The 24419-nt window shown below is 43.3% G+C and overlaps 1 protein-coding gene across 4 annotated transcripts in view; it reads left to right on the forward strand.

Annotated features, from left to right (window-relative positions):
- HIC2 (HIC ZBTB transcriptional repressor 2) overlaps positions 1–24419 on the forward strand; it is a 75779-nt gene that overhangs the window by 20922 nt on the left and 30438 nt on the right. For 3 of the 4 annotated variants that reach the window (XM_055706219.1, XM_055706224.1, XM_055706212.1), the window contains exon 2: positions 20582–20651. The exons of the other annotated variant lie outside the window; for it this stretch is intronic. The gene's annotated coding sequence lies outside the window, so the exon portion shown is untranslated. The remainder of the gene's footprint in view (positions 1–20581; positions 20652–24419) is intronic. 4 annotated transcript variants of the gene reach the window in all.

Consider the following 24419-nt stretch of genomic DNA (forward strand, 5'->3'; position numbering starts at 1 on the left):
GAACACAGGACTCTCTGAGAATGAAAAGGGCCAAGTTATGCTGCTGTGCACTTCTGGTGCTCTGCTGCCATGACTGCGCAGGGCCAGATGGAGAGAGAAAGCTATTTAATGGGGCTGTGTGTTATTGGAACTTGCCATCTAACATTCCTTGCTTTCCCCAGTGTGTTCTCCCCCTTCCAGGGTGGAATGCAGTAATTGCCATACCAGAACGAAGCCATGTTCTGTCTGTCTAGTCTGGCATCCTTTTTCCAAGACAGGCAAACACCAGATGCTTGAGGGAAAGGTACAAGAACTCCTAAAACAAACTATGGAATAACTTGCCCATAGAGGAAGTTAGTGGTTGGCTTATGCCCTGAGGTGAGAGTTTCTAGCCTTTATACAACTGTTCTGTGTAGCTGGGTATTCTCTATCATATACGACATACCTGCACTTCAGACATTCTGGCTGACTCCCTACCTCTTGCATTGGGAACCAAGGAACTCCACAGGTCAGCTGCACTACTGCGCACCATCTCTGAGTGATTCCCAGTCTCGAACTTTTGGAGGGACAGGGATAGCAAGGTGTGATGTTGCTCCATAGTGTGTCACTGATACCACTGCCTGTAGGCCAGCGATCACTCTGGGTAGCTGTCATTCACATCTTCTATTTATTTTGTTTGCTAGTTTTGATTGTCTGCTGGCTTTTCTCGATTGCCTGTTGTCAGCAGCCCCTGTCTCTTCTGCTAAAGGCATAAACTGTGTTTGCCTGTGTGCTTTTTCGGTAGTGTTCCATTTTGCATACCTCTATCCTCTGCTCTCAGTCCCTTCTCCCTCTACATATGCAGAAGTCTTACTGCGCTGTACACAGCTTCGTGCTGTGTCTCCCGTCTTCCCTGTGTGTTAGGCCTGATGAATATAGCAGGTGTTCCTGGTCTTTCAGTAGCTCTTCCTGGAGAGGATCCTGAGAGATTGTGTTCCAGGTGGTATTACCGAATGTCAGGATTTACTCTGTCCTATGAAGTGTGATCCGTCCTCTTCCCTACTCCTCCCTTCTAAACAGAAGACCAGGAGGGCTGGCTCCACTGGTGCTCAATCAAGGCCACCAGTAAGGGACCACTGAACTTCTATTGCGAGTCAAGATAAGAACTCCTGTCTAGTTCCCTCCCTCCTGCTGTTCTCCAGTGGCTAAATCTTTAATCACAAGCTGCACATATGAACAGTGTGTCCTGCTGCATAGGAACATTGCTGGTAACTGGTGTGAAATAGCCTCCAGCAACCGAAAGCAAGAGGGAGAGAGGTCTGGCTAGAAATGAGAAAGACCTCAAGCGATAGCTTCATTCTCTGGTGCTGATGCAGAAGTCAATATTATGCAGGACCTGTGTTCACCTCAGGGACGAGGAAGGGGAGAGTGCTTTTTTAATTATGTATTGCTAATTCTTTCCCAACCAGCCGGCCTGGGATTTCCCTGCATTCTGAGGCAATGCTTTCATCTGTCTCCTGTTTAACAATCTCGACTTGCTTGAGAAGTTGGTTTTCCTTCTCATGGAAGACTGCATTGGAGCCAGAGTGTTGTTTACTTAATATCTATAATAAAAATTCTTTATCCTTTTTTTCCTTCCTCTCCTACTCAAAAAGGGGTGGCATGGAAAGTAGCACGTATTCCGTGGGGGAAGATCTTCTGGGTTCAGCCTACTCAGTAACCACAGTTACCAGGCTGCTCTAACTTCCAGCAGCTGGTCAGTCTCCCCTGTGCTAGCTGGACTTCTATAGCCTATGGTTCTGATTTGCCACAAGCTCTCCCAGCAATCCTAGGTAAACTGAGGCAGAGGGGTTAACTCTCTTTTCCTAAATGACAGCTTGAAATCTACCATTACTTGCCATTTCTCCTCTGTGAAATGATTTTTGCTGAAGTCTTTTGACCAAAAAATGTTGTGTCCATGCAAGCAGCTATGCTGTGGTGTTGTATGGCCCTTGATGAAGCTGTAAGAGGTCTGTACTGCTTAGGTAAGCTGGAAACAGACCCAGCTACTTATGAACAGCACAACAATCTCACTTCTAAAACTTGCCAACTATCCCCTCTGTTAGGTGGTCAGATTAGTAGCTCATGGAAATGGTGGAGGCCGAATCTAGATCCAGGTTCAGAAGCAGACTGTTGCACAGATGTGGCTGGAATGTGGTATCTATCTTTTCTGTATGTGAAGTAATGTCACGAATATTTCCTGTGTGCGGTTGTCTTCTCCCATTTTTTGTGATATCAATGTCCTTTCTCCTTCTGGTATTTTCATTTTCAAACCACATATGCTATGGCAGATTGAAACAAAAGGCAAATGCAGAACCAGAGGTAGGTTTTTTTTAATGCAGCTTGAGATTTGTAGGTATGGATAATTAGAAAAATTGCATTTATAATTTTAGTTAGCTTATTTTTAAGTGGGGAGGGAAATGAAGTTTAGCATGGAAGTGGAGAGGCTTCCTATGCCACATTCAACTCCAGCACAGCATGTAAATTCATCCTTTGTTCAACCCACTAATCCCTACATGGGCATTCTTAGAATTAAAATGCTCTTAATTCAGTAAAATGAGATAAACCAAATTAAAGTTCTTTTTAATACTGAATAAGTGTGTCTGTACAGAGATATAATGTGGTTTAGCTAATTCACTTTAAATTCACAACTTTAGTTAATCTGAATTAAGTTTCCCAAGTCCTGCATGTAAAGACCTCTTTATTTAGAAAAAGCTGCTCTTGTGGAAAGAGCAATGGACTCAGCCCTATCCTGAGGCATTCTGGCGTGCAGCTAGCTTTTTCAGAGAGAGAGTTTCTGGGCATTAGCAAATTGTCTACCACATCCTTTTCTTCTCCTCTCAGAACGCCTCTGTGCCACCTCCTAATATTGAGGTCTCTGAGTAACTTGCTCTGGTTTTATTTTCTGTGCAGCTGAGGAAACAATATTTCAGCAACTTGCATCATTTCAGAACAGGGAAAGTTAAACTCATCCTAAAACCAGCCATGAACATACCCTTTGATTTGAAAGACCTGTCCAGTGGATGTTCACTGCCCAGGCCTGATACAGAGCAGGAAGCAGAATGTGGGATCTCTCTACGACAGCAAAGGTTTGTGCAGTTAAACCTAGCTTCTGTTGCATATAGATGGGAAAGCCAAACCATCAGCACGACTGTCTTTTAGGGTCAGAACTTGAGCTCAGAGATTTGCTCCTAGAAATACATGCTTTTCTGCTTGGAGTTGATCTTGTGGTCATATTACACTTTTCTTATGAAAGGAGAAACCGGTCACATGGGTCAAGTATAACCATTTAGGACAAACACAGCTTAATGAAACTTACTGCTTGCCAGAGTGCTGGACCATGTGCACTTTGCCTGCAAGTTTCACCCAGTTCAGTTTATTAGACTGTTTTCTAACCCTTGTCCTACTGGGAAATTGTACATAGCTGCATTGTCTCATGGGCTGCTGGTTTTGCCAAAAGATCAGCTGGAGGGGATCATCTGGCTTCCTCTAAAATTTTTCAGTTAGAATTTCCAGTATGTTGATCATGGATGTTATGAAGAATGGGTAGGAGATACTTTTCCTTTTACTCCATAGACACAGGGGAGGTGGTTTTCTATGGGTCAGTTGATGAATTCATGTTCCTTCCACCTGGCAAAGTCATGCGTGACATGCTGAAGTCTCCAGAAGCCCTGAAAGCATCATGCACTGTGCGTGTGTACTATAAATAAACTATTAAAAACATAATTTAAAAACACCTCTGGCAAAGCACATGCTTAACTGAAACTCGCCTGGTGAAGGTTGACTCAGGGGTGTAGGAAGGAGATGGGGAAAGAGCAAGTGGGAGGGAAAAAATGGAACCTGCTGTCAGACAAAGCCACTTGTTTGTAATTTTCAGGCTGTCCAAGCTCTTGGCATGTCAGCTTTGGGAGATCCCTAGTGACTTTCTGGATATTTGCCCTTGGCATGCATGTGTGTGTGTGAACTGAGGATTCAAGTATTAACAAAGCTGCATGAGCAGGTTTAGTTAACCTACTAGAAAAGGATCAGATGTCTTAGAATTATGATTCTCCAGTTCTAGGAATCCAAATAGCTCCTGCTGAAAGTCTCAAATCAATTAGACAGAATAATTTCAACAAGTCCTTTTAATGAATTTTCATGTATTCAACCTGCAATTTAGTTAGCTGCATCCTTTTAATTTAAATGGACAATACTTTTGATGAGCAGAGAAGCAGAGGCAGTTTGGGGAGAAGGAATTCTCTTAAGATAAATTCCCCTGATACTGTCTGCATAGGTATATAATCTGTACTGCTGCCGTCTCAAAGCAGGGTTGGCTTACTTGCTTGTTTTTTAAAGATGTATGAAAACAATGCATCTTTGAGCAGGAAAAATAAGTCTTCTACAACAAGGCCTCTTTAGATTGCCTGCTAAGGGGTTAAATGCATCGCCCAATTCTGAGGAAGCCTGTTCCAAGGAAGGCATTGACTGGAATAAGGTTTTGCTGCAGACACATGCTGATGTGCTTGCAGCAAAGATTGCAGGCTTATCAGTAAAGATAAACATGCAAGGGCTTCCAAAACCATGTGTCCCTGCCACTTGTTTGGGATCCTTTTTCAGAGACCAAGAGAAAATACAAGGTCTTCCTCAAGACAGATGCTACTTCGAAGAGGGCAGCCAGCAGACTTTGTAGAAACAGAGACCATATATTACTGTGTGGTTTGGAACAGGTACAGGAGATATTAGTTTACCTGATTCAAAATAGTACTTGAGACCTTGCAGTATCATGCGGGGTTGGCTCTTTCCACTCAATCATCAGTCTTTTGCTGAGTGTCCAAACACTGGACAATGCTGGGTTTTGTTGTCCTCAGTTACTTGCCATAGCTAATTTCTGCATGTGGCTTTCTGCTGCCAGGCAGTCTCCAGGCTTTACTACCCATTTGTTTGCCACTTCCCACAAATACTTTGTTATTTTATTTTAATCCTGGTGCTGAGAGGAGGGGAAGGGAGATAATGTTGTTTTAAAAGAATGGAATAAAAATGCACAGGATCAGCTATAGAATTTCTGGGCACAGAACAGACCTCTTGAGTTGCCTGCAAAAACAGTCACAATGGTATTATTAGGTGTAATTATGGTGTAGCCTTGTAAATAATACATTTTTCTTTATTTCCCTCTCTTTCTGCTTCTATCACCAAACACTGCAAAGCAGGAGATGCAGAAATCAAGCACCTGGCATCTTGAGGCCAAATTCCAAAAGTCTGCATTGAAAAATGCAGAAATTATTCCAGATGGGTGAGGACTGGCACTTTCTTTCTGTCCAGGAAAGTCTGTGCCATTCTGAAATCTCAGCCTGGGTCCCTCTGTTTTGCCACCAAGTCTGATTGACACCTACATGTGTGTGGCCCTTTTACACAGGGGTGGACTTAAGTTTGAAAATCCGGACATTTTTGGACTGTGACAACAGTTGGTATGGTATTTCAATCTGTATTTTAGTTTTTTTTAAATTATATATATTATATAAAAAGGGAGTGTAGCAACTTATTGCACAAATCAGAGAGGAGAACAGTTTATAAAAACAATTTAAAAGTTTCTTCTCAGTGGAGCGGGTCTTTGAATGTGGAAAGAGGGACTTGTACAACTTAAAAAAAATCTCTTAAACTTGCAATGTGATAGATAAAGCTAGTTCTGAGAATGTGAAAATATGGGCTCCATGTGCTAAAGCTATTTGAAAAGAGGTGTGAGTGAAGGGGCTGAGGTTGGTGTGAACGTCAGACTTCCTGCCTCCTGCACTTTCTGTGTCGCAGCTGTAGCACGTTCATAGTGTGGCACTTCTTTTAAAAGAAGGGACTCTGAACTAACCCAGCCTTTCAGGAAAAGACCAGCTTCAGCCAGAAATTCTGGCCCATCGCAGGGATGACAAGAGGAAGAGCTTTGTTACTAGCTTGTGTTTGATCTTAGCTGCTTTTTTTTCTGCTCTCAGTAGCATGTTAATGATACCTGTGGGAGGTGAAAAATGGGTGAATTCCTGATAGGGTGCGGACAAGTTCGCAGTTTAGTTCTTGCCCTCTTCTTCCCCTCTGGTAAAAATTTTGGGGGCTGGCCCAGATGCATAAAAAGGAACTTTTTCCTAGAATAATTTTCTGTCTTACATCTGCTGAGGACTCTGAATCAGAAAGGCAGTAAGCAGTTGACTCAGTTTGTTTTGTCTCCTCTCCCCCTTTCTTATGTTTAAAATTATGAGTATTTATGGGAAATGACTGGCTTGAAAGTCTAGGACAAGTCTGAGCTGCCCATAAGCCATTTGCCTTTGATACAGTTCAGTTTTGCCTTGTTTATTTTAAAATTTAAAGCTGAAATGCCAAGTGCACCCTGAATTCCCATTCTGTTTCAAATGCCAGTTGTCAGCTTCACATCTCTTCCATGTGATTCTCTACATATCACCCCACTCTTGGTATCAGAGAATACAGCAGGGTGGGTAAGCTGCACCCTGGGTCAGAAGAACAGGGTGATGGTGAAACAGAAGGGTGCCAAACATGGAGGCACATATGCCCCAGCTTCTGCTGCTGCCCAGGGAGAGGGGCTGCAAGTCTCCGATAAGAAATGGAAAGAGACCAAAAGGGATGGGTGGGCCCCCAAAGGCAGCGATCTGGATGCCAAAATATCTTGCTCCAGCTTTGCAAGGAGCAGCATGCAAGTGCCTCAGAGGAAGGGCTAGCTGTGGTTTGTGGTTTAGGGAGTTGACACACATAGTCTCTGGACCCTTTTTCATGGGCCTGTGAAGCAGTGTTCTGTCCCAGGAACTGGAGCCTGTCCTCCTTGGTGTAGTCCTTTCTTGCTTAGCAGGTTTGAGGCTGTGTTCAGAGCAAGCATCATGGCTGTCTGTCAGAAAGCCTCCTGGCTGAAGAGGTAGGGTTTAGCATCCTACATAGTTTATGCTATGTATGTTAGAGTTAGATTAGGATGGACATGTCTGTAATTAAACACTTGAGTTTGGGTTTCTGTTTTTAAACTACTGTTGTAAACCAGCAGTAGGTACTGTGGCAGGCAACCTGTGACAATGTTTCTGTGCCCAAGAACTACTCTATTTTTTCCTTCTTTCAGTAAGTGAACTGTGTAACTTCTTTGTGGACAGAAAGAACAGTGTGTTGACCTCCACTGCTGATCATACTTCAGTTGCACCCAGACATAACTGATAGCAGTTACTCACCTGGATTTACTTTCTGTCAATGCACGTAGCTGGTCACATGGAGGGGAAGTAAAATACTTCAATAATATATATAGCACAAGTGCCTAGATGGAATAAGAAGAAACAAAGTGTGTCAGAGGGGAAAATGCACTGCAAATCTTTCAAATTAAATAAGAAAACATTTCCATAGTTCAAATATTTCATTCTGCAGGAAAGGCTGATGCTGAACCTGATAAAAGTCATCCAGATGGTGAGAGATTGCTACCTAGTACTAAAATACCAGCATGCCTATTGACCTACAGTGTGCTCCTCATACCTGGCAAAGCACTGGTTACACTAATCTCCCAGTCTGCTTCCCTTCCAGTTGCGAGTTCTTCTACAGGGATGACCAGAGGGAATCTTAGAGATACTACAAAGAAGCCTGTTTGCTTAAGAGGGCATATGTACATCTTTTAACAATCTCGTTGTATACCTCCTTTGTGGGAGGATCCCTGACCTTATACAGAGAGGGACAAGTGCTAATTAACTTAATTCTGGGAACAGGAGGTGGTATGACCTTTTCCAAAGTGATTCTTTTGGGCTAGAGTTTACAGAGAGGTATTTGCTAGGACTGATGTCTGGCTTTGCTATGAAAACATTATTCATAGAGAGGTGTAAAATTCCCTGGTGTGGCTGAGGGAAGAAATTAACCTCCCATCCCTCTGGTTTGGGTTCATGGTTCCTTGCCTAAAAATTGTTGGCACTGTGGCCATACATTTGTTATTTAGTATCAAAACACAGTTATGTTTGCTGTCTCATCTTTTAGCACACAACACAGCAAGTAGATCCAAGTTATTAGATCGTTGTTTTGGCCACCACTCACTGTATGTGGGAACATCCCATATTTTACTGGCACCTCAGGAAGAAATTAATTTCTGGGGCATTTTCTTTGTCTCACTATCATGTCGTCTGTCCTGAGCATCTTCCACATTTCTCCCTCTTTTGCCAACGAAGTGGTAAGGATTCTTAATGCCACCTCTGCTGCACTCCCACCAAGAAGATCAGGGACACAATGACAACCACTCCGAGTGTGTCTATACTATTTGATTTTTGTTCTTGCTACCAGCATTAAGCGATCAGTCCCAGTTGCCCCAGTGTAAACAAAACCAGAGGCAGATACAGCACTGCCTTAGCAGCAACTGCAGAGGGCAGAGCTTATGGAGATGTGCCTGGGGTGAGCAGGACAGAGGGCAGTTGCTCTGACTGTTGAGGACGCAGCCCCCATGAAGGAGGCAGGTTGCTGAAGACCCCCTGGCTGGCCATGTGTCAGGCTCACAAAGCACCTACGAAGCCCTGCCTGCTGAGAAGTGGGCAGAAAGCTGGCCATAGGGTCTTACAGCTTGAGAGAGGTAAGGCAGCAGCCGGTGAGACTAAATTTTCCTCAGGGAAAGAAAGATCTTTGGTCCCTGCTCCCTGTTGTCTTCTAATGTTTTTTAAACTCCCCCAAAAAAGCAATGCTTCCTCATTCCCCTCCGCCACCCCCAACAACAAAAAAGCACAGGTTTGCTGTACCCTAAGAGAAACAAATGTAAGTACCTCTTTGGAAAACACTCCTGAGGCCTGCGGCCATCCCGCATTCCTGAGGCGGCTGCAGGCCTCCTCCCCGGCGTGCCTGCCCAGCGGGGCAGCGGCTCTGGGCTCTGGCAGCACATGGCCATGCTGCCCTCCTGCTGCCCCAGCACAGCCACCCAGAGCCCCCAGCACAGCCACCCAGAGCCCGACCCGGGGCTCGGACCCCCCGGAGCCTGGCTGTAGCCATGTGTTGTGCTGCTTATACTGGAGGTGGCTGCTGAGGAAAACAGAAGTGGCACCTCCACCAGGCCGCCTTTGCTGCCGTGTTCGTTCAGAAGACAGCTCCACGTCCAAAGCATTGCCAGCCTGATCTATGAACACTGCGGAGCAACCAGCTGCCATGTCCTCATCCTACTTCTTGTCACAGCATCGCCAGTAGAGCAGGAAGCTTTTGGTAATGTAACTAGGTAAGGGGCATTTATTTAGATAAAAATGAAGGTAAACCCCCTATTTCCCAGTTGGTTTGACCCCTATTTACAGAGATTTAGTAATGCCTGTATGTAGAAGGAATATCTACATGACTGAAAATGTGCCCTGCTAATATTAAAAGGTATACTGTGGAATTTTGCCTAAGGATGAAATGTAATTTTAATTGAAAGCTGCTGTAACTTGATAGGGAATATCCACCACAGTCTTGAGGATCTACTTTAAAATATAGTTAAACACAGAGCCAACTCCCACCACTGTATCTTCAAGCTACACGTCCTCTTTGATCCATCCATGGTGCTTACAATTCCTAAGAGACACACACACTGCCAGTAGTCAGAGCTCATTAATATTTATATGATACCTTCCATGTGAAGATGTGCACTTTGCAATTATTAATTAAAACAATTTCACAAACCCCTAAAATTTAGCTCCATTTCATAGCTTACAAAACTGAGACCCAGCAAATTTGTGTGTCCTTGCATGAGACAGAACGAGATTAGGGACATGGAAGCTTGCCTGGATGGACTCTTATTATGCCATATTTCTTTATCTTTTCTTCATCAGTAACTTTTGAAAAGGCAGCACAGGTTTGCTTTGGCAATAAGATGCACTATGAGCCTGTACTACCTGGGCAATCCTGAGGAGATGAGTGAAGGGAACCTACTCTTTCATTGTGGTTCTTCACAGAGTGTTTGCTTTGTAGAAAGCCTCTTTAGAAATGAAACCTGGAAACAGCTTCTCAACCCTGCAGAGAAGACCCTGAATGAATCTTTACTTGAATGCGTTAAACCCCTCCCTAGCACCCTGTATTTCAGTTCCCATGTAAGAGTAGACAGAAGGGATGGTGGCTTATAATCCATGCCAGACATGGGCTCTTTCCTGGTGCATATGGAATGAAGGAGCTTGGCTCAGTGTGAGACTGATAACGGGAGGGAGGGCTTGCCATGCGATTAGACCAGTTCACTGTAAACACCTAAGTTGCACAAGTGGCTCAAACTTTGATCTTTTTGTTGTGGAAAAGAAATCTGAGACTGTGAAACCTGCCCTCAGTCACAAACAAGGAGGTGGACATTACTCAAACCCAAGCGTGGAAACATAACTACAGTTAAATGTGATCAAAATGGAAAAAGCACTTCTTTCTTCCTCATCCCTTGCTCCCTGATGCACCGAGTGCTTTTACTAGGGGCTCCTACACTGACTTGCCTAGCTCTGTTTGTGAGCACAGGCCCCAGTCCCACACCTGAAACACCCAAATCCAAATGCTCCTGAGTGCTGTCTGGGATAAGGTTTAAGCCACAGGTGCAATTAAGCTTTTAAGTGGTAAGCCTATTTGGTTAGGGGCACACCTAGAGCCTGCAACAAGCTGAAAGAAAAACTATCAGTCTTTCACACTGACAGGCGGTTCCTGAAATACTGCTGGAAGGGTTAAGAAGAAGCTGCAACATTCGTAATTCTCCTGGTATTTATTGTAACAACTCTCTGAACGAGTTCTCTGCGGATGCATCTGGCTGCCCTAGTGAGGTGGGACTTGGTTTTAATTACAAATCTGGTAATGGGTTATCAAAATGATGGTATTGCTAAGGCCCTGGGCACACTTTCTAGTCCTCTCTTCTTTTCCCCTCACCCCCTCCCTCCCAAATCTGCTTGAGCAAACACTGAAGCAAAAGGAGAAGTATCACAAGAGTGTAGGCTGTTAGTGTGTGGTTTCTTTTCCTATTGGCAGTGGGAGCTTTGATTAGCTTTTTAAAGGAGAAATATCATAACAGGTTGTCCAGTAAAAGGCTGGTGAATGTTTTAAGATGCAAATGTTCACAGGCATTCCATGAGCGTATGAAAAATGCTGGATGTGAGACTTCAGTAATTCCTTGACATTCTGATTTCTTTGCGCTGCGTCATAGCTTTGCTTTTATAATCATTAGGACAGCATCAGAGACCTTTGCTTTGCATAGTCTTGAGTTCTTGGGCAAGGATTTAAAAGTGGAGCATTAAGACGTTGTTAGTGAACATGTCCTAATTAGTCTCTACCTTGGCTGCCACATGCTCAAGGGCCATGAGCCTTACCTATGCTATGCCTCTCAAACGCCTTCAACAATATAGCATTTTATCCTAGTCTAGACAAAGTCTTAAGGGTTACTTTGTCTCGTCAACTAATCACTCCTTTTAGTGGGAAAACTGCTTTCCTACAGGATTGTTTCTTTGCCTGCTTTTTCCTTCTTGCTGTCTCTTTTCTCCTCTCCTCTGCATACCTTCCCTGCAGCAACTCCTGTTCCATCTGCTGTAATGTAAGCATTAACTATTTAATTGCTGATTAGGAAAAGCTCATCACGTGGGCTCTGAAACAATAATGGAGTGGGAATAGAGGAGTGGGAGGCAGAGGGAGATGTGTGAGTTCTCAGTTCTTTATCACAGGCTGGCCTGGGAGGGCATTACTCATTTTTGATGTCATGAGGGTGTTTAACGTCTCTTCAATCTAATGACTAGAACAGTTGAATGGGATTTGGATGCAACTGAGTACTAGTCATCTTTTGCTGCTGAACTTGCTATTTGACCTTGAGCGAGCTAGGCCTGGCCTTTCATCCCTTAAGTGGATAGAGGGCAAGTACTGTAGCTAAGTGCTTTGAGATTCTTGAATTAAGAAAAAATACTCATGCAGAAGACTAGTTGCTTCTCCTGTATAATAAAATAGCGTGGAATGTTGGAATTCTTCCTTTATGTTTCTGCACCAAGTTGCACAGGGTGAAATGAGAAGCTGGAGGAGATCTGCAGTTCTCGAACCAGGAAAAGCCCTTTTAGCTCTATATTCCCAGGCAGCCATATAGAGGCTTTTACCCAACCAGCTAATTTCCTTGTGTGACACAAATTCGGTTGGTGGCCCCTTTCCCCCTGGCATAGGCTACTCTAAGGATTCTTACGTTATTAGCGCTTTGGCTGCTCTTTGCACTTGCAGTACCTAGCTGCCAGAGTCAGATGTAGTCTGTAGTGCAATACTTGTGAAAATTGGGCAGACTCCTGGGGGACTGTGGGCAGTGGGGGGAGGGAAGGTGTGAAGGGGGACTCTGCAACCCATAAAGTCAGTCTCTGCCCTGAGGATATTTTGTGGCTAGTCACCGTCACCAGTTTCTCACTTGGTTTTGCGGGACCGTGAAAGTTGAGTTGGAGATGGAAATTGGACATTTTCCTTTCTGTCATGAAAGAAAGGACTGAAATATTTTGATAATGCCATTGTAAAAGACAAGAAAATGGTATTCTTAGCAATTAGTTTCAGTCTGAGTAAAACACTTTCCCTTGCTATCTCATTTGTATGGGGAGTTTATTGTTAGCAGATGTTTAATTTCTGTAAGCAATTAATATTTGGAAAGCTTAAAGATTATTCATATACATGTAAAAAACCCTTGTATTTTACTTCAGTTAGGGAGTAAGCACTCACACAATGTCCCCTTAAAGACTGCACAAAGACCAGAACTGGCATTCTTGATACTTTCAAGGAACCGGTGGGTCTATGTGTAGGAGAGGACAAAGGAGAGAGTAAGTGTATATATGGGCAGGGAATGGAAATAAAGGAAAAAATACCTTTGAGAAAAGGGACAAAAAATGCCAATATACTTCTTGTGCTGTCTGTCTTCATCAAAAACAACCCCCACCTCCTCTCCCTCAATCCCACCTCAAAACAAAACAAAAACCCCAACACAATTCCACTTAGAAAACATCCTTGCAGATCACGTGGCAGCTGGCAAGGGCTGCTAGCCCTTCTGCCAAAGACAGCTTAGACTCCTGAAACAAAGCAAACTGGGCTGAAATTCTAAGCATAAAAAACTAAAGCAGCTGCCTCCCTGACATCCTGGGTCGGACTCTGATTTCAGTTTCGCTTCTGCTAGATCTTAGGTAATGTCATTGCTACGGTGTAACTGAAATGAGAACTGGGTCTGCTAATCTTGACATTGGGTCACCCATTGTTAATCAGTTTGTTATCTCTGTTATATTTGTGGGAGCACACACCCCCACTCCCTTTAGACTGCAGTAATTTATTTGGCCTATTTTACGCCTGATGGTCACTTGAAACTGTACCTCTTGCCTGTCAGCAGCTGTAGTTGTTTTGCTAAGTGACTATCTAAAGTGAGACTTCCTTGTGCAAATGTGTATTTTAGACACTGTCACCAGAAATCCAGTGGTTCTCCTCTCTCCCTACCCCTCCCATCCCCTTCAGCTGTTTAGACTTCAGGACACATGGCTTAAATGAACGTGTGCTTGGAGTTTGCAAAATGGCTTGGATGACAGGAGAAATCGGATCACACAATGAGAGTTCAGAACCCAGCCACCAATTGGTACAACAGAGTCTGCAACTCCCTTATGCTCATTATTGTCTCAGTATAACATCTAGCAACGTGCGTTTCTCACGTCCCCCTCTGAAAAATGGTAACACAATTGAAATGAGCAGGCGGAGGAATGTCACCGCCTCCCTTTGAGCGGCTGGGCTGTCAGCCTTTGCTTTCTGTGGTACCCCCAAGGGCTGTGGGTATGGGGGTGGAGAAGGGCCTGCACACCTTATTGTACCTTCTTGCTTACGCTGGAGAATCTCCAGCTTATCCTGCCAGTGCAGTGACTGCATGTGGAGGAGGGGGAGAGGTTGTGTTGCAACCTCTGAGAAAATTAGTTGTCTCTGTTTTATCTTTTGCAGCTGCAGCACTTTTCCCCCCCCCCCTTCCTCATCACCCCCCCCCCTCCCCATGTGAGTGGTATGTCTGAACCATATCCTTCAAAACCAGTTTTCTAAGCAGATTAGATGGGTAGCAGAGACAGCTATGCAATCAGGCAAAAATGTGCACTCAAGCCTTCATCTCGTGCAGTGGCCAGAGCAGTAAGTGTCTACCACCTGGATTATTTTTTTTTTCTTCATTCTCTCCTGTTATTCTGAAGTGCTGTGGTGTGCTGCTGTTGTAGACTGAAATGAAATGTTCATTCTAGTCCTTAATTATATCAAAAATAGGGAGGGGAAGGAAGCTGGGTTCCATGCTAATACTTATTAACGTGAAACATAAAGCATGCTCCCTGGCTGGCATGCTTCACCATGCAAAGTGACATTTGCTCCCTGTGAGCATGCTGAAGGGTAATCAGGGGATTACCCTCTGGTCCTCTAATACCAATCCTCCCCTGACCGGTCTGAAAAAACAGTGTCCAAGTTTACTGCTCCTCTGAATTCAGTATGCTCTCCTGGGCTGCCACTGCATGTGGATTTGGTCTCTTGCTGGCCCACATCTTTCAGTGCTCTCTATCAGCCTTGTTGCGTGCTAGGAATCTGACAATAATGGTCTTCACCTGCTTTGAGATATCATGAGAACTCTTAAGCATTGATACTGGTTTCATGTCTGTTCTCTTATAGGACAACGAGCTGAATTTAGGATTAAGCTCTCCAGACGAGTTTGGAAACCTTATGGCTTGTTCATTGTGGGTGGGAAATGGGGATAGGTTAGTGGGCTGAGTGGCAGACCTGAGGAAAAGAGTTGAGTAAGCTTTGGCTTTCCTCCAAGAGAGGAAACAGAGCAAAGTGTCCCAGGAGCCATGTGTTGCTTCTCTGGAGGAGAGGAAGGAACCCAGAGCAAGGCGATCCAGAAATGCTTTTTTACTCTGAGTATGGAGAAACATGGTGGATAAAAGGAGGGAGAGAACTTGTGATAAAACTAGAAAAGAGAAGTTGGGGATTGAGGTTTGGGGGAAGAAGAGAGAAGGACAGAAAATAAACCCTTTATTTCCCATATAAGGCATGGAGAACAAAAGAAAAGAGAAACTAACATGAAGACCTTTGTGCGTTTTATGGGGTAAAAAAGAAGCTACTAGAAGCCCAGACAAACAAAGATATATTTGAAATATTCATAGAAAACTGTGCTTTAACATATTGGCACAATGTACTTGATTATCTTCTGCTGATCCCTCAAAGGTAAAAAATTGCATTGTGAAGATGAAGAAATTGGAAACAAAAGAAAGGCTCGATCTTACTGGCATAAAGGAGGTGAAAAAGTGGGTGGAAAGCTGGTTGGATGTGTCAACCACAAAAGCAGTGAGATATGATCATTGAGAATTCAGGTTTTAAAATACAAGGAAATCGCAGAGATATTTTTCACACTGACTTGTAAACAGCATCTTTGGGTATGCAGCATTGCCAAATTTACCCCTGTCATAGGGGCAACTTACAGTAAGTTCCCACCAAAGCCATACGCCATCTGTTTGAATTACTTAGAGGGAAGGTTCGTCTCCTTATTCCCCTTCTATTAGATGTGACAGGTTAATGTCTTTGAGGGCAGATCACTGTTAGGCTAAATCTTTCTCTGGTTATGATTCCTTATAACTATAAAACAGTCACAAGGTTATAGGGTTTAAAAAGAGAGGTTTATTGCAGTTTCCAACACTGAAACTACAGGCTAAGTGTCTCTCCTTTTTCTCTTTTTTTCTAAAGTAAATCAAAACCATATATGCACATGCACTCTACCTTCTCTCAGATACACAGACCTAGGGGTAAGAACACACATTACAAGAGAAGCATTATAGACCCTACAGGAAAACTATTAGCTTTCTGTGAATACATACTGGTCCTCCCACTGAGCTCTCTCCACTTGTTTTTAAAGCTGTTTGTTGAGCATGAGTTGGCAGCTCCCCTAATGTTTGGGGCAGACCTTGGAGCCTTCAGCAGCTCCACCAGCATTTGTTTCTATCCAACTATCCTAAAAGCCGTGCCCATGCCTCAGCTAGAAGCAGCAAGGGATTGACCATTCAGACATCTGTTACAAAATCTCTAGTTCAGTACTTGTCAGACTCTAAATTAGTCATTATACTTGGTTGATGAACTTGGTCTTACAGTCCTTGGGTCACAACAGGAGCTGTGTAGGAGGCAGAGGGGTGCTAATATTGCTATGATTTGAGTTCCCTGGTGGGGAAATTTCCATAAGCGTGAGCTTTGCTCACTGTGTTGTTTTTAAGATGGTTTGTAAGAACGCTGCTGTGGTCAGTAGGAGTGAGTTTTTCTTTGAAGTGACTTTTTCAGGGAAAAATAAATTGTGTGTGTGTGTCTAGAAAAGCCTAATTCTAGACTTCTGATCACCAGTAATATTAATAAACTAGTTTTTTACTGGATATGTTATATTGACCTGTCTATACTACCTGAATGGGAATATCTCTTTGTTTTGCTTTAATTAGCCTGAAAGGCTTCACTCGGAACTGGTTCAAAACACTGCATTGGATTCCAAGTAGTCCTCGGCTGGTCAGAGAGCTGTTGTCTGATGTACTTGTCCTCTTCTGCTGGACTCCAAGAGCCCTGGCCTTCCCATATGGCATAATAGCTCTCTCGGAGATCCTGCTGTGCCATGGGACACCTCGGTGTGTGCTATGGGAACTGCCTTCCAGGCAGGGAGTCTGACCCAGAAGTGAGAGCAGGGTTATCAGGCTGCCAAACTACAGTGTCTGAGGCAATGCAACATTGTGGGAATAAAAGCAGTTCAATGGTGTACTGACTCAGAACAAAATTTCTCGGGTCAGGTCACCAAACCAAAATGAACCAACTTTGGTTTCAGTAATGTAAAAATATTCCTCTTCAAATGACACAAAATGCACTGGTGTTCACAAATAGGTGGGGTTTGGGTTGTTGTGTTTTTTTTTAAACTTGTGAACTTCCGTTCTACAAAAGGTCTCGAATTTCAGTTTTTCTCCCTGAATTGGGATGACATCGAATGTTGAATTACTGGAATTTCTTCCTTTCTGGGGAGGAGGCAGCTGATGAGTAGGAGCAACCAGTTTCAGGGTTAGGACAGCTGACTCTGGAGACCTGTAAAATGGAGCAGAGCAGTGATGGTGGGGCAGATAGGTGATGGAGGGGAGGGGAACACACAGGCAGAAGGAGGGAAGTAGGAGACAGGAATGAGAAGCAGCGATGACAGCTCAACCAGAAGAGTAAGGAGAGAGCAGAAGTTCCTTCTTGGCTTCCTGGGCTGTAGGAACTGCTACATTTTTGTGCTGTGTTATGCTGTTGGCCATGCCTAGCTCGGCACCTTCTGCTTTGCTTAGTGACTGGCAGACATGCAAGCTGGTGCTGCACTGAGAGCTCCTGTCAGAGAGAGCTTGAAGTGCTTCATAGGGTGGGTGAGGTGGAGCTGGAGGTTCACAGCAGTGCACAACTAGGAGTGCTGCATGGTTTCACTTCTGCTCCTTCTGCAGTTGAGTCCTTCCGTGCTAATCGAATGGGGGTGAATGCAGGACCAAAAGATGAGCATTCTCCAATTCTCAGCTGGGCTCTGAGCAGGGCACTGCAGCCCTTGCAAGCTAAGAGAATATCTCTGCCACTAAGTCTTTTTCTGCAAAGCAGAATTAACAGGAATACTCTTTTTTTTCTGGTGTGACTGGGAAGGAGCACTAGGGGCTGTTCATAACATACCACAGAGTGTTTATTATGCTGATGCTTCTATTATTTAACAAGTTTCTTAACTTTTTAAAAAATATACCAAACTGATATACTCCATCCATCAGCAATGCCCTCCAGGAATGAGTAGCTAATTAGAGAGCAGGACTTGTGAAAAGACAAACCCGGGTTGTGCACAGAACAGGTTTCTCCAGTATTTATTGCCTGCGTTACTGGCCAAGCTTACTTGTAAGTAATAGTCAAATAATCGGCCTGGGTCCTTTTGTGAATGGTTTGAGTCTGTGTGGTCCTTCTTTGTTAGAGTAGCTCATGGTTTCTGAAAGCTTCTGCACCCCCTGTTCTGAACAGCAGAGCCCGGTGGCACCAGCTGCTTCTGCCTGGAACAAACATTTGCATGTGACATTTTTAAAAAAAAAAAAAAAGCCAATTTCAAAATGTATTTGCTTTTCCTTATCCCCTAATTTTTCACCCCTTCTTAAAATCTGGAAATATTTAAAAGGTGAATATATTTAGTTTTTTCTACAAGCACCTTTTAAACAAGTAAAGCTTGAAGAGGAAAGAGAAATCTTCCCTTCAGAAATAAAACAGCAGCCAGTGTTTGGAAATATTTTAACAATAGACCATATGGGAGTCCCAAACTATTAAGCTTTATTATTCAGAAGGCGGAAAATGTGGTTTGATATTCAATTGATATACAGCATAAATGAGAGCCGCAAACTCGGCTCCCTTGAGCTGGGATTCAGATGTTCTCTTGAATATAATAACTAATGCTTTGGCCTAGTTCCACAGAATGCATCCAGCCTGCTGATCACAAGCCAAGAAACTGTAGGCTTTTTCCCCCTCTGCCCCCGCTCTCTTCTCCCAAGTACTTTCCTCTCCTGCCAGCATGAGCTTTTGGCCTGAATATAAATCTCTTGATATTAGCTGCGTATAGAAAATGGGGAGGATGCTAATAGGGCACAGCAGTAGAGCTGTCTGTGTGTGCATGTGTGTTTGCTTTAATGATAAAGTTTTCCCTTCATGATGTGCTGCTGTGGGATTATATTGGTCATCTGAGGTGGGAGGTTCTTTGTTCCTGTTTTACTGTTTGTTTCCTATTGCTGTGGGAACAGGTAGGTGAACATCTTTTGGGGTTACTATGAAGTGGTGCCAGAGACCATGAGAGTATGGAATTTGTTGGAGAGAGAAACTGGAAGTGGTTTCAGTTTCTTTTTTTCTTTTCCCCCCCTCCCCATTTGACTTGCATATATTTATAACTGCCCCTTCCCCCTTCTATCATGTCTCTCAACTTTCTCCCCTATGGAGAAAAGAACCCATAAAAGTTGCTTATAAAATAATACATACGTGGACTAAGATTGCCTGTATGCAAAGGGAGACTGATAGTTACGCAGATACTGTGATCAAGTAATGGCAGGCTGGATTACCTGCCATTTTTTGACACAGGATCCCTGATTCACTCCGTGTACAGGATGGACCAGCTTTGTCAGTGTGAATGTGGGTGGTGTGGTATGAGTAAGGAGTTGCGGGGACTAGAAATGGTCTTGTGGGTCTGGCAGTTGAATACTGCCCTGAAATACTGAGTTCTGTGCTGTCTTTGTCAAGAGCGCTCCCCCAAGATGCCAGTGTTGTCCTTGGAAATGACTGAGCTATGTCCACTGGAACTTTCTGCCCTATGCCCCGCACCAGAACCCAGCTGCCTGGGCACAGACCCCAGGCATGGAAAACCATGCAGATGGTGATGTTTAACAGTCAGGCGCACCAAATCAAGTTATACTCTTAACAGTCTAGAAGCAACCTTGACATAGTACATTTTGTTTCTCTTTGCTTCCTACAACACATGCAACGTGTGATGGCTTTGTATGTGTTTTAACTTGTAAGTGTTCAAGATTTTTGTGCTGCAGGACTTGACAAGTGTCTGTAAGTAACTAGCCCCCCAGTTTTGTGACAGACATCCCCTGCTATGTTGGGTCCTATGTTTTCTAGCCTCTCAGAATCTGAAAGAACCTTTTCTATGGTTTGTGATTCCCTCTTGAAAAGGCAACGAGACTTCTGCATTAAGATATCTGGCACTTTTTCTTGGGCTCATCACATTTCTAGAAAAAAGGCTTTCATTTGACATATAAGTCCAGGAATGCCTATAATACAGAACACAGTAGAGAATATAAATTACACAGTCTGAATGTGAAGTTCAGTTTTGGCTTCTGTCTTTCCCCCATTTCTCTTTTCAGTTGTTCATGATAGCTGAAATTTTCCACGTTTTTGTCTCAACCCACACACAAATTTTTTCCTTTGGGGAAAACTGGAGCAAAATCAATTTTAGTGCAATTTTTCAAGCTTCTTTGACTTGCACCTACATCTGTTTGGTGTGGGGGAGTGGAATTTTATCATAAAACGTTTGATTTATTTAATGTATTCAATAAGCATCCAAGATGTGCCAGGTACTTTCTCAGCCCTTCTTGGATGAGAAATCTTGCAAGCTAGGAACTTAATAAACAAAGAAGCTACAGAACTCGAAATTTCCCTGCTGTTAAGGTCACTATATATCTAAGGAATAGACAAAGTTTGAACAAACCAGATCCAGAGACTTGTAAAGTACAAAATGTCACTTGCAGTACTGATGAGATCTAATGTTAAAGGAACAGCTATTTTTTTTACGTATTTCTTGATATTGTTATCTGCCCAACACTACAACAGTCAAGTGAGATGTGTCCATGTAGCAGCTCTACTTTCGTTGCAACTCTTGAGTCTATTTTTATTGGCAAAGCCGTGGCTATGATTGTATGATGCGATACTAAGGGCTCATGTAAACAGGGTCACGGATTCAGACCAAGGTAAGTTACAAATCTGAGCGGAAGAGCTATTCCCAATTAACTTCATCATCTTAACTAAGAGGTGATTTGGAATAGTTAATAAGGAATAGCTGTTCTGGAATAATCCCTTTTTAAGACAAACCCTTACTCTTTCTATAATTGTATTCTAGGAAGCTATTCTGTACTGAATCAGCATGGGATAGAGTGCCTAGAAGACGTTCAGACCAAGCACAGCTAGCGGTGAGTGGGGCAATATACACTGGGATGCCCTATTGCAACTATTGTGAGTGAGTGGAAGAATAGCAACATTGGTTGCCTGTGCATCTCTCTTGAAGGCAACTGGAAGTATTACATCAGAACCACTGTACAAATGCCTCTCTCTGAGCAGGGATAGTATGAGCTGCCTGTTACTGTCTGAGCGTTAACCTCGTGTTACAGACAATGCATGTTTCAACTCGTAACTGATTACAATTTGATTAAATGTTGGGGTGTGGAAAGGACTTGTGTGCTTTTTTCCAATGTGTATATTTACATTATTATGTAGGAGCAATCAATTTATCAAACCCATGTGATTATTCAATAGCATAAAAAGACAACTGGTCAAAGGAAAACTTTGTTTTTAAGGTGGACAGGAAATTGGTTTCAAAGAAATTTGCACAATCTTTTTTTGAGAACCTACACTAACAAACTAATCAAATACAGGAAAAGGCAATAATTTATAATGCCATGAAAACTTTCCTGCAGCATAAAATTGTGTACTTGACCTTGCCAAGGAGGATGAGCTGGAGTAGAGATGGTGCTCATGTGCTTTACTGCACTGTAGTTGTGGCATAGTAGTTGTTAATTCATAGTTCTCCTGACTTTTGGAATTCGTCCCTTCCCTTAAAAGGGAAGGTGGCAGCCTGGAGTGCAGAAGCTCCAACTGCAGCCCTTTGGATGTTAATCCACCCTGACTTTCCTAAGCCTCCTACTTAAATCATTATCTTAATGAATCACCATTGCTGCTATCTTCAGTGCTACACAGGAACATGCAAATTTTAAACAGCCTGGGGGAAAGACCTTTTTGTCTGTAAAGTGCTCTGATACTTACATTTAGATATTGCCATGACAGGTACCTTGGATGCTACTTTCTGCCTAACCCCATGGATAGATCATGGGGCACAGTGTCTCACCCGTGTATGCCTGCTAGGTGGCTCTCGGGGCATGCCAGTCTGTTGACTTTAAGAAGCAGCTTTAGCTCAAGTGGTTGAAGCCCGATCACTGTGCAGGTTTGTCATTCATCTAACTGCCTGTTGGCTATGCATTTCTTTAGTTGCAAAATGACAAGGAATCAAGGGAGTGAGAATGGGGGTCCCCCCTCAGCTCTGTAGGTGCTGTTTTGACTTTGGGCAAGTTTCTTCAGCTCTTCACTTGACTTTTTTCACAGCACAAAGAAATATGCCACACAAATGTTCATGTATCGAGCTAAATTTTCTCCCAAGTAGGTATCAAGAAATTTGATAGCAGAAACATTACTAGCTTGCTAGAAATTCTTAAGAATACTTGATTGAGGAGAAACTGAACATAGTGAAGCCACAGCAGAGTATCTCCAAGACCTTCAGCATTGTGTTGTCCCATTTCCTTGAAGAGTCAGCTTGGCCAGGCATTGAGCTCTGCCCGCTTCCAGCTCTTCCACATGATCACTTGAGAAATGTTTACTTGTAGACAGTGGGTATGGAGAGAGCGCCACGTATAGCAGTTTCAGATGGCGAATCTTTGTGGTTATTTGCAATATGCATTGAAAGATCTGGTTGCTTTATTCATTAAACCAAGAGCTGAGGAAGCTGTTTTATGCAAATGTCCTAGATAGTGAGCAGTACTCTTCTCAAATTGCAAAGTAAATTCACCCATTGTCCCCTTTCTGTGGCTCAGAAGAGCCCACTCCCTTACTATGGGTAACTTTTCCTCACCAGTAATACTTCTGTTTCTGGAACAATGGCAGGATAAATGTGGAAGATGCCAGATGAACAGAGCTCCTCTGGTCTCAACTGGGAGAGGGCCATATTGACAGGACTGAGCTTAAATGCGTTTTCTGCAATAACTCAATTATCAAGTCCTGTCCTGCTGGGATATGCCCACAAGAGGCCAGAATATCTATCTCAAGGAGGGCATCCTCATTCTTCTCAGCTAAATCTTCCCTGAAACCAGCCAAGCTAGAGCTATATCTTTTTAGACTAAGAAAAAAATTTCTTGGCTCATGCTAAAGCTAAGGACCGTTCTCAACTGGTTACTAAAGAAAGGGGATGTGAGCAAACAGTATGTGCTGACTTTTGGCAGCTCAAGGCCTGGACAGGAGTCCAGTGTGGCACAGGAGATACAGGAGATACTAAGTGCTTCCTCACCCGTCTGTGCACATCTTCCTGGAGAGCAGCAAGTAACTAGGCCTGTGACTCAACCTTTTTTGCCTGCCTAGTGTAGCCCTGAACAGACTGCCACTTTCTTGTAATAGTGTTTAAGACTCTCTTTGTAAACTGCTTCGCAATGATAACTTTTCTGCTCATTGTAAGCAGACTGTTGTGTTTTCTGTATTCAAACTCCCAGCTGGTTCCAATCCCTCACCGGATGGCAGCATTTTATAATACAAGGGGTAACTTAACTGGGGAAGCCATCTATTGGATTTAGCACTTCAAAAACTGTCAGAGTGGGGATTTCGGATGAAATACCAGAAGTGATTTTTATATGTGTGTGTGTATAAATATGTGGAGGGTGTGTGTATATGTATTGTGTGTATATTTCAAAAGAGAAAATTGAGGTGACTAACATCCAAGGCTGAGTGCAAAACTTAAATGCAACTTTTTCTCATTCCAGTCTTGGAAGCTAATGGTGATGGGTGTGGGCAGGTCTCTGGCTGACTTTCTGAATTGCCTTTATGTCAGAGCTCCAGCAAGGGATTTGGTGGAATTTCTCATCCTACTGAGTAAAAGTGATGTTCTATCCTACACTAGTTTCCTTAGGAAACAGAAGGAAAGGGTCACTTCTCCCCAGCACTTAACACACCCAGTGTTATTTTTGCAGGCAGTGTATGCAAAATGTTTGGAAAATGAAATATCCAGAAGGAAGGTTTAAATTTCAATATGCTGAACTGGATGACATTATTTGCCTGGCTTTTGCATGCTATCTTATGCTCATAGATAGTAGTAGAGTTTTGTTAATGTACAAAGATTGTTATTTCTGTAGTTTGCTCATTCAAATTCAGAGGTTTGTAACTGTGGAAGTAAAATGTCTGTGCTATTATTTTGTGAAGCTGTCTTGAGGTAGTTTTGTTAACCGCATGTTCACAGGAGTCTGTGCTCAAAATAGCTGCTCAGCTTTCTGGTCAGGTATGTTGAGATGCAGCGTCTCAGCTAATAACTTTTTGTGTTATCTTTCTCATGGTGCATTACAACTGCCTCCCACAAATTCTGAAACTGGGGTCAAACTGCTCTGATGTTTCTCCCAGCGTTTGCTAATTTGGCAGTATTTGAGCTGCCACTAAGAAGCAGAGAAACTACAGCTGAGCACTGTGACTGCCAGTGCTGTTATGAACAAGTGATGCACATAGCACTACATAGGTATATAGATTTTAATCTGCAAACATATCTATCATTAATTTTGAGGGCTTTCAGAACCATGGTAGCTCAGCTAAGGCAGGGGAGATAAGCCAAGCAATTATATGGAGCAGCTGTATTTGGTGAGGCATGTCTCTTGGGATTAGTAGGGGCCTACAAAGCAGAGTAGTGAATTGTGCATCACAGTGCCAAGTCTGACTGGTCCTTCAGGACAGTCAGTCATTATATGGGGATGCCTTGGAAATTTCTTAAGACTGGGATATGTGCTGGGGTAAGCTTAAGAAAGCTTTCTTGGTTGTATAGATTTTAATGCAGCAATGCTTCCCCCTGCGTGTTGGGGAGAACTGTGTCCTCTGTGCTTCTCTGGCTTGTGGAACTTGTCACTGGGTGCACAGGTGAAAGGAGGTAGCTGTGAGCTCCG

Source organism: Falco cherrug, chromosome 1, assembly GCF_023634085.1.
Source record: "Falco cherrug isolate bFalChe1 chromosome 1, bFalChe1.pri, whole genome shotgun sequence".
NCBI classification, from domain to species: domain Eukaryota; kingdom Metazoa; phylum Chordata; class Aves; order Falconiformes; family Falconidae; genus Falco; species Falco cherrug.